The 15669-nt window shown below is 39.6% G+C and overlaps 1 protein-coding gene across 1 annotated transcript in view; it reads left to right on the forward strand.

Annotated features, from left to right (window-relative positions):
• The first annotated feature begins 8048 nt into the window (after positions 1–8048).
• LOC139692210 (serine/arginine repetitive matrix protein 2-like) overlaps positions 8049–15669 on the forward strand; it is a 372759-nt gene continuing 365138 nt past the window's right edge. Inside the window, exon 1 of the mRNA XM_071590276.1 lies at positions 8049–8704. The gene's annotated coding sequence lies outside the window, so the exon portion shown is untranslated. The remainder of the gene's footprint in view (positions 8705–15669) is intronic.

Here is a 15669-nt window from a genome sequence, read left to right on the forward strand (position 1 = left end):
ATGTGTGTACGGAGACGGGATTTAAAAAGCTATCGTGGAGTGTTTGGTTTAGGAGGCAGTCATCTATATCTAATAAATAGCCCTGGCGTTAGGGTTGATATTCCTGCGGGTAGAGTAGTGAGGTAACAGACCAGAGGTTGTCAGGTTAAAATCTGTCAAAAATGCCTAGAGAATCCTATTAAGCCTAGGCTAATTAATTTTCTGGCCCGGAAAACCGCAGGCGGCACCGAGAAAGACATTCCTCTACCTCAGAGGGAGCCTCCGCTACTCTCACGTGTGAATTTCACACATCGTTGAGCTTTGTACGATATAAGCTCTATCATAACCACCGCGGTTTATATCGAGCTGGTCATGGCTCTACCCTCACTCATGGAACCAACCTTAGGGTTGATTGCCGAGGTGGTGTGGTTTAAATATCCTTGTCTGGTGGTTTAATCGTTGGGTCAATCGTCTCCTCATATTTTCTACTCAGAAAGAAATCTTTCCCTATGATTTTTAGATAGATGAATACTTTTATTCCCCAAAATTTTATTAAAATTAATTTGTAAAATAATTATACTGATTGGAACAGTAAAATAACGTACTCATTTTAGGTGTAGAAAATTTATTTTTTCCATTCTTGAATGCTACATTGCCTTGATAACATAATATTGATTGCGTTGTCAGCCGCTGCTAGAAGTTTCGACTTGGTTGAGTGACCTATAAGGATTGTAAAATCGTCTTGGAATTTAACTTATGATATTTTTTTCGGAAGTGGCACTAAGTGAGATAAAAATCAGCATAATAGTTTAAAGAAAGTTTATTGGAGAGCACATTAAAGAGTAATTCATGCAAATAGAAGGGCTGAAATAATGTTGTTTCATTACCATACCACAACTTAATGCTCGTGAGCATTCGTAGCGCTCGTGGGCGGGTTCTCCAAATTGTCGCTGTGGTAGACTTGTTTCACTTTTTTTCAAATAAATACTTGCAAATATCACCCTTTTTATTATCTTTATGTCCGTTGCCTAATCTTAGATGGTTCAATTATGTTTTATTTTAATAAGATCTTCAAGGATTATGGTGTCGAGTTTGAGTGTTCTTTTTCAAATAAGACGAGTCTAGTCGTGAGACTATATGGTAAAACTAAATGTACAGGGTGCGTTCCTGTACGTAATTTATTGCGGTTGGAGAGTTATATCGAGTAAAGTTCCCGATGTTTTAGGTAAATATTATATGAGACACAAATACCTTGTAATGATGTATGGGAAATTAGACGGTGGACTCATTAAGCTTCGACTAATGTGATTAGGTAAAATGTTTCTACGATGGAAAGAGGCTTTAGTCTTGATTTTGCTTAAAACAAGTTCTTATTTCTTTGAATTTAGCACATGAATTAAAATTTTCAATCTGGTTCAAAATGTAAACTTCAGTATTTCTTATAAAATTTTAATTTCAAAATAGCTTCCCAAACCATTACGGTTTGGGTTTCTTAGGTAAGTTAAGCATTAATTAAATACGCATGAGTTCAGCATAGAAATCGCCCAATTAGTTAAAATGCGATATTGATACCCCACCGTTACGAACGAAATCTTGTCTTGATTACTAAAGTTTCATAATTGAGTTTTCAGTCTTTCTGCCCTTGTCGGCATTTTGTCATTTTCAGTTTCCATTCAGGTTTACCATGCCTAGAAATTGTATATTTAGAAGTTCCAGGAGTTCCAGGAGTTGTAAGAAATAATTGCTCCAGTCTACAATCAGTGCAATTTAGATTCTTTTCAAGATATATACCCTGTTGCTTTGATATCCATAGGGAATTCGGGTCACAACTTCCAATTAACATTAACTATATGCACAAACACACACACAAATAAATTTATAAATAAATATATATATATATATAATTGAGCACTAGTGGACACAGACAAAAACACAGAAACTTGTCCGTGTCCACTAGTGCTAAATTTTATACATTATTATTCACGTCCGGAATCAGTTGGCTTCGCGACGCGGCGGGAGAAAGGCACGACCCCGGTATTAAAAAGCAGCTTACAAGGATGCAAAAAGTGATTGATCGTCAAGACAACCATGTAGAAAAATAGCTAATTGCTCAACCTTTCCAAAAATGTACGCAAAGTTGAGAATAAATTTGATTTTTCATGAAAAAAAAATTGGGGATCTTACTTTTCGAATCGCCCTCGTATGTGTATGTATATATACATACATACATATATATGTATATGTATAAATATGTGAATAAATTTTATATATATATATGTAATTGGACGGCACAATAGAACACAAATAGAATAGCAACATTTAAAAGGACACTTACACGGTAAATTGTTCGAGCTTTTGGCCCTCTCAGAGGCCTTCTTCAAGTGAGACTGAAAATATTTTCAGTCTCAAATAATACTTTCAGTCTCACTTGAAGAAGACCTCTGAGAGGGCCAAAAGCTCGAACAATTTACCGTGTGAGTGTCCTTTTAAATGTTGCTATTCTATTTGTGTTCTATTGTGCCGCTCGTGTGAGTTTTTCCGTACAATCGGTATATATATATATATATATATATATATATATATATATATATATATATATCCATTCAAACACGAAAAACCACCACATGGCGAACACATATTCACTGTCACGGCTGCAGATATAAGGAAAAGGGATAGGAACACATAAAGGACGAACACAGGACTACCTACGGTTCTTGAGTTACCGGTAAGAATATTTAACTGCCAGTTTTGTTGGCCCCGTTTGTGCGTGAGACCTCGAAGCGTGTATGGTCGATTCTCACTAGGCCTTTGATGGTGTTCCTCCGTGTGATGAATTTTGTGGAGTCGGCAATAGTGTCTCATTCTTACATGAGCCTTAATAAAACCCAGATAATCAAAAAAATGTGAGTACGAGTGATTGCTTATAAATTCAGATAACGTGCGTAGTGTGCGTACCTAAATTTTTGTACGTAAATGGGATTTTATCCAAATAAAATATTTAGGGCTTATAGTTGTTGTAGACAATGAAAAAGGTTCTCTGGTGCGCCAACACACATCGTGACTTCCTTTTAAAGCTCCTAGCGGTTTGATTTACACCGACAGTGAAATGACATCCTATCTTAATTAAAAAACTTGTTTCTTTTTTCCTCCGGTTCTCGTATTTTAATTTATTTCTGCTCAAGTGTCATAAATATTAGATTTTTGTCATTTATCCAGTGGAAAATCGTTAGCAAAGGATTTTTATAAGATACTTGAGGAGATTCATCTAAAGAGTGAATTCTACTTGCGGTGAGCCCCATTGCAATGAAATGATGGAGATACGTATTTATACGAAAATAATTTAAAATGGCTACAAGTTAAGAGTCGTGGAACAATCCTTTTTCATATACGTCGTTACTGAGGAATGATACTGAGTCACGATACGCGGAGCGTTGCTTTGGAATATGGGTCCAATCCCTGAATCTCGAATACTGAGCAGAATGCATTGATAAAAACACTAAAAGATCAAATACATGTTACTTCTCGACACACACGTACGTAAATAGAATTGTGTATGAGTTGGGTGACGAAGGAGAAAGTGAGACCAGTAAATGGATAAGCCTTGACAAAGAGGAGGGGTCGAAAGGAGAATGTGAAATGTTCGGAATAGAAAAAAATTGGAAAAAATGAGCAGCATTTTGGGCTGGAATGTTTCTGTGGCGTGCTGTAGAATCTTCCTCGATGAGCCCGCAACCGCATAAGTTCGAGGGGCTGTATTTAGAAGTTTTTGTGAACTTGACCAGTTTAAACTCTTTGTTTTCCCGGAATTGTTTTTATAGACAGAAATTGCTGTGGATAATTACTTGGTGAGAAATCACAGTGGAGGGAAGGATGAAGGACAATTGGTAGGCATTAGGGTATAGGGACTTCTTCCGTAGCTCTACGAAAATAAAAAAAAATCATGCCAGGTGGTAATGGTTTAGGAAAAACATTAACGGTCAAATTGTACAGGGTGGGTTTTTCAAACCCCATTTTAGACCCTATTCTTGTGGTACCTAAATGGTAAAGAAACAACACGTAAAGGCAGCTACGAAGGGTGGAATTTACGAAGCATAGGCACAGTTACGAATATTACCCGAAGATTTTTTAAAAGCTCAATTGAAAAATAAACGTAATTTCTTTCATCTCTGAAGTATATAAGTTTCTTTCATCTGCACTTAGGTGTCGTGCCTTATCTCAAATGTCTATCAGTATCAAGACTTGTAATATAACAATTTTTACACTTATCTTTTAAACGGCTGTGCTCAACATTTTTCAAATGCATCGTTTCCTACAGATGTGGTTGCCCATTTGAAACACGGTTTAAATTAGCGTATACTGTTCCTCTGATATATCGATAGCATCACATCGGGTTTTATATTTTACAAGGTTTCACTTCCTATGCTTCCAATCTAAGCACGAGGTTTAATAGAGAGGTTTCTATTCTACAAATACAGCAAGATCTTATAAAAGACTTCATTTATAAAACTGTTACAGAGAATTGTAGGCTGACGACTTTGTGTAATCTACGCTACAAGTTAAAGAACAGTGTTTTTAAAAAATTGACATATCAGGAAGAAAAACCCATTAATGGCAATAATCAAACAGGAGGCAAAAAACTTTGGCAATAAGTCCACTCGAATTTGGCTGCAGATTATTGGGTTATTAGATTACAGATTTTTTGTAGAATTTATTACCTATGAGTGTACTTGTACTTTCACAAATGGAATTAAAATTACTGAAATCGATAAATCTAATTGTGCTGGTAAAAGCGACGGTCCATACGGTGCTTTAAATGATTCTGATCGAAAGGTCTAAAGTCAATCCTTCCTTCTCTATATAAACACCACCGCCTACTCCATGCGTCGAACGGTTCTGTAGGGCTATCCACAAGACAATATGTTCAGAGGAGGAACTCCAAATCTAACTTTTGTAAATATTACTACAACCAACGTATAGATAAAGTGACATGGTCGGTTTTAATCGCATAAAGTCTTACTTAGTAGACCTTTCTTGGGAAGAATAATACTGTATACGCATATAATATAATAATATTATATTATATAATAATACATCATACGTAGATAAACCTGAATGACTACTGTTGAAAGGTATTTTCTTTAAACAACTAGAATGTTTCCGTGATCTTTTCTTCATTATCAGAAGGGAATAACCATTTCCTCATAGCTTTACTGTGGACGTACAGTTCTATTTCTGAATTTTAAAAATGTCTATCCAGGGAACTGCCTACCATATGCTTCTGCAGACTTAAGACGAGACTTCAACTGAGCTGGATCACGTGTTTCATCTAACTGAATGCATGGGATCTACCACATTTTGTATTTGCGAAATGCAGTGAAGATATCACGTACATACAGCACCGTACGGCGAAAAACTGTCGAATTCACATTGAAAACGCACAAAAATACAGAGATAATGTAGTAGAGATTGTGTTCGTTTGGAGTAATGGTTAGAACTCCACCCAGGGAAAAGTATATTTATGTATAACAAGAAAGTTGAGAAAATCTTTTTCGAAAACATTCATCATCATGATGTAGAGGAGGTATTTGAATGTGAATTTAAATTTGGGGTGTAATGACCTCGAGTGTAAAAGATGAAAACAGGGAAGGGAAACCTTTCCGCCCGATTCTAATATATTCGCTCGCGTATCTTAAATTTTGAACTTCCAGGAAAGAATACCCGTATGGCTCTCTCCACGGACATTTTCAAGGTTCCTACACTGATTTACACATTCGTCTGCACATAAAACTTTTAAAACTGTAGTACCTCGATAGGGAAAAGGGTAACATGGCCAGTGACATGTTTTCTTCCTAAACCTTCCAAGAAACCATGTCCTGGAGGGCTCGACTGTCATAAACTGAGTGGTTTTCACCTTAGCATTCAACCTTAGTGCACGGCAAAAGATCCCTCCCTATTCTCTAAAAGAGAAGAATGATCTGCAGACATAGGGACGATATTCTTCCACGAGGAAAGAAGACCACGAAAAATTGGGACTCATACTATTCTCATAACGGAAATGCCTACGAAACCTCCGTCGCGTCCGCTGAAGGCAAGAACCTTCAACAAACCCGACTGAAACGATCCTCAGTTCAAAGCTGAAATCATTACTAAATTCTGGATACCTAAAATCAAATAATGAAAAAGAGTGAATCATATTTGATAAATGAGTTGAATTAAATTTTCGGTATTGAAAAGAAAAATAATAACGTTACTTATAATCCATCCGATTCTTGTGTTCGAATTGCAATCACAGATGAGCAATGGCGTTTCAAGAGGTTACCAATTGCTACCGATTTTACCGAGGCGATAGAGCCTACATGATTTTTGTAGAAAGCTAGTTTTAGTGATCTGTCGGTTATCTTAAACGAAGGAGTCGCACGGGGACTGAAATGTCTTTCACTCTACAAATTCGGAGACTTCGTTTTTTATCCTGGAGAATAATGGATAATACTTTGACAACAGTAAAATTTGTGTATAAATGGGAATTGATGAGATATATGCTGAGTAGGGATGTTAAGAAAATATTATTTAAAACAGCAGAATGGAGAGTAGCGAAATTCAATCCTGGTCTTTCAGGAAAGAAAATAAGTATAAATATAAAGATTTTGAGAGGTCCGCAAGGCGAATAATGGAGAAATTAAGTTTTGGCACAAAGAGGGCAAAGGACTATCTTACATATATATAGTGGGAGAAGAGATACGGTCACTTAGTGAAATTCCGAAGAGGGCAGAATAAGTGGGTATAAGAGATACTTCTAGATAGTCGGACGGTGAAGGTTCTGATGGTGAAGGGAGAATTTTGGACAAGCGCGTTAGAAGAACATGGAGATAGGAGAGCATGATGGAAGGTAGAGTATTCGGGGAACTGAAAAAGTGAATGATATTGAACGGGAAAGCGCAGGTGACTACCGTAGATGTTAGGGGTCATCCAAAAACTATATTTAATAGGTTTTACCAAAGTTAATGATTGCTAACAGTAGTGTCGTGTTATGTAAACAAGTGAATATTTTCTTCGTTTTACTCATAAAATGTGTGTACTGCGATTGATTTTTTCTCTCTCTCGGATTCATATGAAACACGATAAGTAAACCGGCACAGGAGAAGGAACTGGCCCCCCTTCCCCTATGTGTGAATTTCACACGCTGTCGGGCTTACTGCGGGGTGAACTCTATCATCACCTACCAAACCGACCTTCGGGTTGATTACTGTGTTCATGGTTTATCTATATAGAAAAAATACACACACACACACATATATATATATACTCTTATTTTTACCTATGCTACCTTAGTATTATAATTTATTCAAGTGCAATAAGCCTTAAATGATCCCCGCGTATGTGAGGCCACCATCTGTTGTTTCGGTACATAAGCTCATTCCAAAACTCCGTCTTCGGGCTTACCTCCAGGCTCCTCCTCTCTCTCCATGATCCGTGTCTATCCTCGGGCAACTTCCAATTTCAAATGGAGAAATTACGTTAACTATCGCGTGACACTCACGAGATCCACATTAATAGAATCTGGTGTCCACGTTCGGGAGATTTTGGAAGCATCGGCAACAGTCGCAGGTCGCGAGTGGTTTCTGGAAAACCAAGTGCATGGGTGTCCTGCACGTTCACGCGGGGGGGGGGGTGTGAAGGAAAGGTGGATGGACGAAGAGAGGGCAGGGGTTGAGGAGAGGGCGTGGAATGGTCCGAGGGAGCAAAAGATAGGTGAGATCGGGGGCGAGGTTGGCGGACGGAGGTGGGGCGTGCGAGCCGAAGAGTTAGGAGGAGGCCGCGCGAAGGAACGGCGGACTCTCAGGGGAAGAGGAGGGGTTGTGTGGTCTCCGAGAGTGAGAGGAGAAAGGGGTGGGAAGGCAGGGGAGAGGGAGGTGAGAGAGGAGGTGGAGGAGTTACTTCGGGTCGGAAGGGGGGAGACGCAGGAAGGCAGCGTGGGGAGGGAGTGGGTTAAACCGGGTGGAGAGAAGCACGGAGCAACCACGGCGAGCCGGAGTCACTCAGTGGAAGAACGCCGACCGGAGAGGGACGATAATCCCTCTCTCACAACACAAGCTCGAACGATCTCCTCCTCCTCCTCAGCGCATCTCGAAGGGACCAGAGAAGACGCAGCCCACGGACACACACGCACGCGCGCACTAACCAACACAAATACACGCAGCCCCGTCATAAACCCCCGACTAAGCGTCGCACGCACAGTACCGGCGTACGAGCTGGAAAATTTGCTTACAAGAGGATTCATTCCCTTCTCCTCTAAACCTCCTCCCACAGCACGCCTTCCTCAGCCTCCTCTTCATCCCTCATAACACACACACACAAAACCACAACAATAGCCCCAACCGCGCGCGAACAGGCAGGGAAGTTTTGTCTCACGAGAGTCTGCAGAGAGATCATTACATTTTTCGAAGGAAGAATACAGTCGTCCACTAGAGTTACACCATTCTTATATTACGCGTATTTATAAATTTTCATTTCGTGAGAGCTCTATCTATCGGGAGAGAAGTCCCGAGCATCCCTACTTCAAGGAAATAGCGTTTTTTTAACTAGTGAAGAAAGTTTGTTCATATTTCGTCTATTTAATCTGCAATCTTAATCTTCGTGTGTGTGTCGAATTTTGAGAAGAAGAAAAGTTTCTTCGAGAACAACAACATCGAAATAGCTGAGGACTAAGGAGGTTGACATTAAGTCGGTAAGTGGAATTGTTTTATTGCTCCGACTAAAGACTAACTTATTCTTTTACTAATATTGAAAATTGAGCATCGTAGGAGGAAATATATTTAATAGGCTATTTGTTTATATTCCAAAAACGTGTGTCTGTCATGTTTTCAAATACATTTATGAGTTCTGTGTGGTTTTTCGCGAAATATGCCGTTGTGAATAATGAATGGTCACTCGGGAAATGAACTTGGCCGAGACTTGTAATGGTTTGGTATGTCTTTGACGCAAAATTTCTGCATAAAACAATCCCGCTGAACGTCATAAAAAATCGGAAATCTAAAATTTGAATTTCCGGATAATGCGAGAATTTTTCTCAATCAAAGATGTTACGAGTATCATCTTATAAACAAAATATTAATATTAGGCCTTTTTGGTACATTATATTTGTAAAGATAACTGCTATCTTAATGATTTCAGGCTAGCTAATTCTCGCGTCCTTTTTCTCGTCAAGCATCAATGTTATGGAAAGTTTACTTCAATGACCGGAGAAGTACATCGATATTGTTATGAGCCCCAATCCGCACTTTCCTCGCCAAATTCACACGCTGATAAACTGTTCTCCATATTATTGGTTTTACTTTTCACCAAGTCTCATCATTTGACGCTGGTTTTCCAACAATTTTCCACTGACCTGCAAACTTGTATACGTGTTTCTCAATACTAGAATAAATATTCCATACAGGCCTTAGGAGTCAATACCTTCGATGATGAGACAATACGACGGGTGTGTATTCGAGTGTGAACTATATGCAACATTTCACGTCCTGCCGGTGACACCTGGACGATATTTGATTCTGCAAGTCTCACGGTCAAGCGCAGACGGTCGCACCCGTCTCACGCCATTGGCAACCATACCGACAAGTTATTTTTTTTCGTGGTGCTTAATCGGATCGGACTTTTATCTATTAACCGCTCTTGATCATTAAAACCCAGGAATCCTGCATTTAAAGAGCTGCTCCACCTGCCTGGACTCAGGAAGTTATCCAGGCTAGACCGCATCCACTTAGTATAAATTGTTGATGCCATAATGTAAACGGAGGAAAGATATAGGGACTGTGCTTTACCGTTTAATTTAAAGTTAAATGCCGGTTTTAAAGGAATCCTCTTTCTGCTCGAGAGTTTTCTTAAGTACGAGATGGTGGTGTTACTGATTACACCATCTAGATTAAAGAGTAAGACAATTTCTTAAGGCTAAATTTATGGAATCACATTTATCAGTTGTTACTTTTGGTGACAACTTTTCCTCACAAAATTTAGGACGCTTTTGGGAAATTTAATGAGCATTCTATATTTTGTCAGGAATAAGTAAGCGACACGTATCCTTAAATTTACATAATTATCATTCATGGAATTTTAACTTCATACACACAATAGTAATAATACCAATATTAAATGGTCATGTTTTTTAATGCTAAAATTTCTTTTGGGTAGAGTGAGTTCACCGAAATTAGGGTATCAGGATTCAGAGTAATCTTTTTGTTCTTAATTTTCTCTCATTGATTCCTATCATCGTTGATATCTTCTTTTATGTTTGTTTTCCAGCGATATACTCTTTGGTTTGCCAACCTTACCATTTGTCTTGCACAAGAGAATGTCAGGAATTCTTTCCAGTTGCGCTATCGCATACAAATTCTCTTTAAAGTCGAGTTTTGCTGAGCAAACGCTGTGACTATGTAAATTCACCTCTTTAAGGCTTAATTAAACGTGCAAAGGAGAAGGAATTGAAGTTTTAGGGAATGGGTGTGAAGTGTGATATCATTATAATACTTGATGAATAATATATGCGAGTCCGAATGTGTAGTCGTACCTCCTATTCCACATTCGTGCCGTGTCGAAGGAATGTTTTCATAACAATTGGGTTACAACAGTGAGGAATGGGAAACAATTGCTCAACTTGGATTCCTACTTCGTTATTTAAAGCGCCGCCTCTATACAACTGAGTTCAATACTTCAGTTTGTTTCTATTGCTAAAGTACCACGAATTCATTATTCTTTCTTCCAAACAAAATATTTAAAAAAATAAAAATGTTAATCCTCTTTAATCGAAATAACATCTATTGTGGCTACAAAATACAACAACCTGATATTTGCCTGTGGGCTTGTTTCATTTACCGCGTGAAGGTGATATGTAATTGTCGAAAAAATTTGTATGAAGACAGTTCTGAGTTATGTTTGTGTACGTGTGTGTGTATGCATATATATATATATATATATATATATATATATATATATATATATATATATATATATATATATTAATGTATAAATTCCTCTGCCCATTAAATTTACTTCTTTTTTCGAAATTGAATATTGAATCTAACTTAGGTTTTGCATCTAATTTGCTAATTAATTAATTTTTTATATGAATTAGAGCTATAATTTTGATAATTTGATGACTACCCGGTTTTTTCATAAAGACGGGCCTTTAAACTCATTTTTAGGCAGTGAATTTGGGACTTCGAAAGAGCCAATAATTATGGTAGAAAGGTCTTATACGTATCGTCTCTGTGTCTAAAATATTTAACCACTACTATTGATAGTAGTAATAGAGTATTTATTGACAATAAATTATTTTATGAGCATTGGGAGGTAGAGTCGCCTGGTCGAGCTAATGAATTTCCCTTCTCCAATCTGTTCTCCTTAATGACTATTTGTCTTAAATAATTAATTTTACCATAAACATAGCCAATGACTACCCATAAAAGTCTCAGACTCCTATACAAAAGAAGCACTAATGAAGTTTTTATAAAAAGGGTTGGTGATCTTTGGATTTTTTTGTGCTCCGGGCCGGTGCGATTGCTTCCTACTCTCGACTCTAATTTCTTTAGCGAGGCTGATTAGCATGATGAAATTCTACATATAAACCGTTCATGAAGAGTAACCTCATCGTATCACGTAATAATTATTACTAGGGCAGTATCGTCTGCCATATATTCATATTTAATTTCTGTTTAGGGAATATCATGAACTGAAGCAATTTTAAAGCGTTCCGATACAAAACTCGTTAAATTTTTAAGGAAGATTCTATGGAAAAGTTAGCAGATTCACCGTACCGTGACGTTTCACTGCAAATTCCTCTTTAGTAAATGAAAAGTAAACCGAATGAATATTAAATCAATTTATTTGGGGAAGAAACGGCTATGCATTTCATGTTCAGTCTCCTTATCATTGGTCATTTTATATTCCTTGCGGTAATTTCGTTACCTTAAAAAAGCAAGATGCGGACCGACGACTGGTTCAAATACCCACATGCCTTTATACCTACCTCGTATACGGAATCGCGAGTCAACCTACCGCATATACTCGCGAGTGCTATTTACATATGAATAGTGCCGTATAATAGAATGAAGCAGCGAGACAAGCTGGGCCGGGTGGAGTTTTCACCTTAGACCAGGTGATTTTTAGGATCAGCGTCCAGACATACCCGTCTATCAGGGTATATCTATATGCATTCGTACATTGGCTCATTAATATAAAAACAGATTGTTAACCCTCCGCTAATTATTTTTGCCATCTTGGAACAATTACGCCGCATCAGACGTGATATCATGTCATATAGATCGTGGTTCTTCACAAACCCTAAATTAATAACTTTCTTTTGACCTGTTTCTTCTCATTCAACTCGTTAGATCTTCATTTATCATTTTCATAATTTATTTATCCACAAAAAAAAATTAGTTCATCGTCCTAGGAGATTTAGTACGCAATAAAATTGATAATGCATTGTCCGCCCACTATACTATCCGTTACTCCCTCCAAACTATGAGTCTGGCGTTTATGGCCGCACGTCCTTGCCCAATGACCTTCCATCAACGGCCACTAAATCACTCCACCAATTTTCTGAGTGAGACGAAGACATTTTTAAAAGCCCATCCGCCCACCTTAGAGCAGCGTTCTTTTTTGGCTCGGGAAATGCTCCCCGGTATTCCCCCCCGCGCTAGGCATCAACTATTCCAAGGGGCGACTCCCCTCCGCTCATCAAATAAAGGTATAGAGATGTAAAAGGAGAGCAGAGGCTCAGAAACTAGAGAATGGAAAAATATGTGGAGTCTCTTGTCACCGCACACTCTAACGGTGACATGGCTACAGCGAATTCGACTTAGAAATGCATCGTGCATTTCATGGGACAAGGGAAGGGACGCCCAGAGCATAGAAGGGAGTAAGTGGTCACGCCCACGGACGAAAGGTAAGGGAAAAGGACGAAATGGATCGAGACGGTTGAAGGAGTTAATGCGTGATTGTGACAACGAAAGTCGATAGCGGTGGATAGCCATCACGCGTGGGAATGGAGGAGAATACTCAAAATCGCCCAAGGATAGCTCCCTCTTTTGTTCAAATAAGTGCCTTGCCTCGTCCTTCTTTGCTGGTACAAATATGGTATCTCATCATGCCACTAACTGAGAATGTCTAAATATCATGACTCTTAAACGTTACAGATGTAATTGGAATATTAACTTTCGGGGAGGGTTTTGTTATGCATGGCTCCTATCCCTCTCAGTTCTCATAAATTTCTGGCGAAGCCACGTGGCACCTATTTCAAGCAAGTTTAATGTAAGGAATAACTTAAGTAGAAGTTGAAAATAGCGTAAATATTTTTGACATTTTGATAGCAGATATTAAAGCGTTCCCCCTTACAAAAAAGTAAAGTAAGTGACATAATATTTTACACCGAAATTAAAATTTGCATATCATGGATGAATATACATACGGATGTCCTTAAAATTACATTAAAAAACACCTTTGCCCTGTCTGGCTAATAATCGTATGTGAAATGCTCATTTCGGCTAAATTGATATAAATGGACGTCGACGTCAACCCGTAAATTCCATCTGGAATATTTGATGTTGGGGGAGGAGTAAAAGACGATACCGCGATGACGTACGTGGGAAAACCAAAACAGCGCGCGGACGAAGCTATGGACCCAGAACGGAAATGAAACGAAAAGGGCGTAAAAGGATCGGAGGTGCACATGAAGATAAGAGGTGGACGTGGAAACACCGTAAATTCATTTGGCAAAAATCCTTAAACGTTTCCATTTAAGGGAGTGAGGAAGGCTTCCTTCCCTCGCCCACCCACCCACACACTCCCCCATTCTCCCACTCCACCCACCCATCCTCCACCTCGCGCATGCACACACACGCCCCTCCGCTTTATTCTGCATCCATGTCTCATCGGAACGAACTCATTAGCAGGGTGAAGGAGGGAAGGACAGGCCACCAATCGACCCTTCGGGAGCGGGAGGGACGGGGGATGCAACGGCGGTTGGCGAAGGGAAGGGGGGCGGAGAGCAGAAGGGCGTGTGGGTGGACAATGCAGCGAGTTTTTTTTTCCATTCATTTTTTTTCGTTTTAAAGGGAAGGGTTTGAGTTGGAATGGGGATTAAATCCGAGGAGAGGGGGAACGAGGGGAGGATCGGCTCTGAGGGGAGGGTGAAGAGTGGGGGAACAGTCCGGAGTCGGGTGGGCGGGTGGGATGGATCGACTCCACGCGAGGAGCGTGGGCTCGAGGGCGTGGGTGTCCCTTCCTATTCCCCCAACCACTGTCTTCTTCCGATGCCCCCCTTCCATACATCCCAGTGATATCCCCCTCCAGAAATCTCCCCTTTTCCTCTCGCCTCTCGTCCCTCCACGATTCTCCCTGGGTCCCCTTCCTATGGCTCACCTCGGACGGCCCACACATGGACGGCGCGCGATGAGTGATGTAATCGGCATTTTAGTAGGTTTTCCGCGTGCGTGAGACGGTGGGGTCGGGTGATGGCCCGATTCCCGTGTGGGGGTTAAGCGTGCACCTCCGTCTGGAAAACATATCTGTAGCCTGGTCATAAAAAAAGGCCAATGTCAAGTGGGATGATATTGAGGAAATTAAGGTACACCGGTATAATTGTCACTCGTTTTATGACATTGGCAGTGACCAGCGACTGGGCGATATATCTGAAATTTGTTCCCATGGAATCGGTCATACATGCAAAGTAACTCTTCTTAATAATAAATATTGGGTCTGGTATGATATCTTAAAATATTTCTTTGGAATGACCCTTTCGTTGAATACTCCTATCATAAATTTTTCACTATAGCTTTTGAAATGTAATGCTTTATCACTCTCTTAACCAAAATTGAAGTGTGCCATCGGATAAAACTCTTCTTTAGCTGTTTCATTTGACCACTACAGAATGCTACCATTTCAGTCGTAAAGACCTTAGCCTGCCACGCCATGTGATGAATTGGAATTGTTTCTTAAATAACGCTCTTGTGTGACGGTGCCCCATGTTAGGTAGGCTGTTCACTAAGGCGAGGAATTTTTAAGGCGTAGGAAGGATGGAAACCAACATCTGTATAAGCTTGTTCTGTTTTTAATCAGTAGATTCCGTGGTAATTGCTTCTGATCCGCCCAATGAAGAATCACGTCCATATGTTTCGTGAGAAGTGAGGAATTTCAGTACTAACGCAGAACGGAAATTTATATTTATTTATTTACATATTATGTAAAACCAATATCACGGTTAGTTCGACGTGAGTTTTTCTCTTAAGTCATAATCTGCCAGCTCCAACTTTTCAAGAAAATAACAAATTGCACTGGTCAAAGGAGTAAAACTTTCTTCCTGACACAACCGGACGGTGTATCCAACTGAAATGATATGTTCTAGAGAAATGTCTTCACATAGAAACGTGTTTATTAATGATTTTTCCTTTCTTAGGCTGTGGCTCTTGCATCTGTTTTTATAAAGTTATCTCTCTCTCCGACCATATTAATCCTCCACCCTGCTGAAGAGATCCCTCCTCCAGGGCACGTTACCTCCTGAACCCCATGTCCATCTCCGACCACCCAAACGGTTTCATGGGTTCTCGGAGGGCGGTGTGGGGATAGACCGGAGATCCGATCGCCACCATTATTACGGGGTGGATGATGAAGAGATGATGGTGGGAGTATAATGAGCGG

This window comes from Hetaerina americana, unplaced genomic scaffold (genome assembly GCF_022747635.1).
Source record: "Hetaerina americana unplaced genomic scaffold, ioHetAmer1.1.p SCAF_4, whole genome shotgun sequence".
NCBI classification, from domain to species: domain Eukaryota; kingdom Metazoa; phylum Arthropoda; class Insecta; order Odonata; family Calopterygidae; genus Hetaerina; species Hetaerina americana.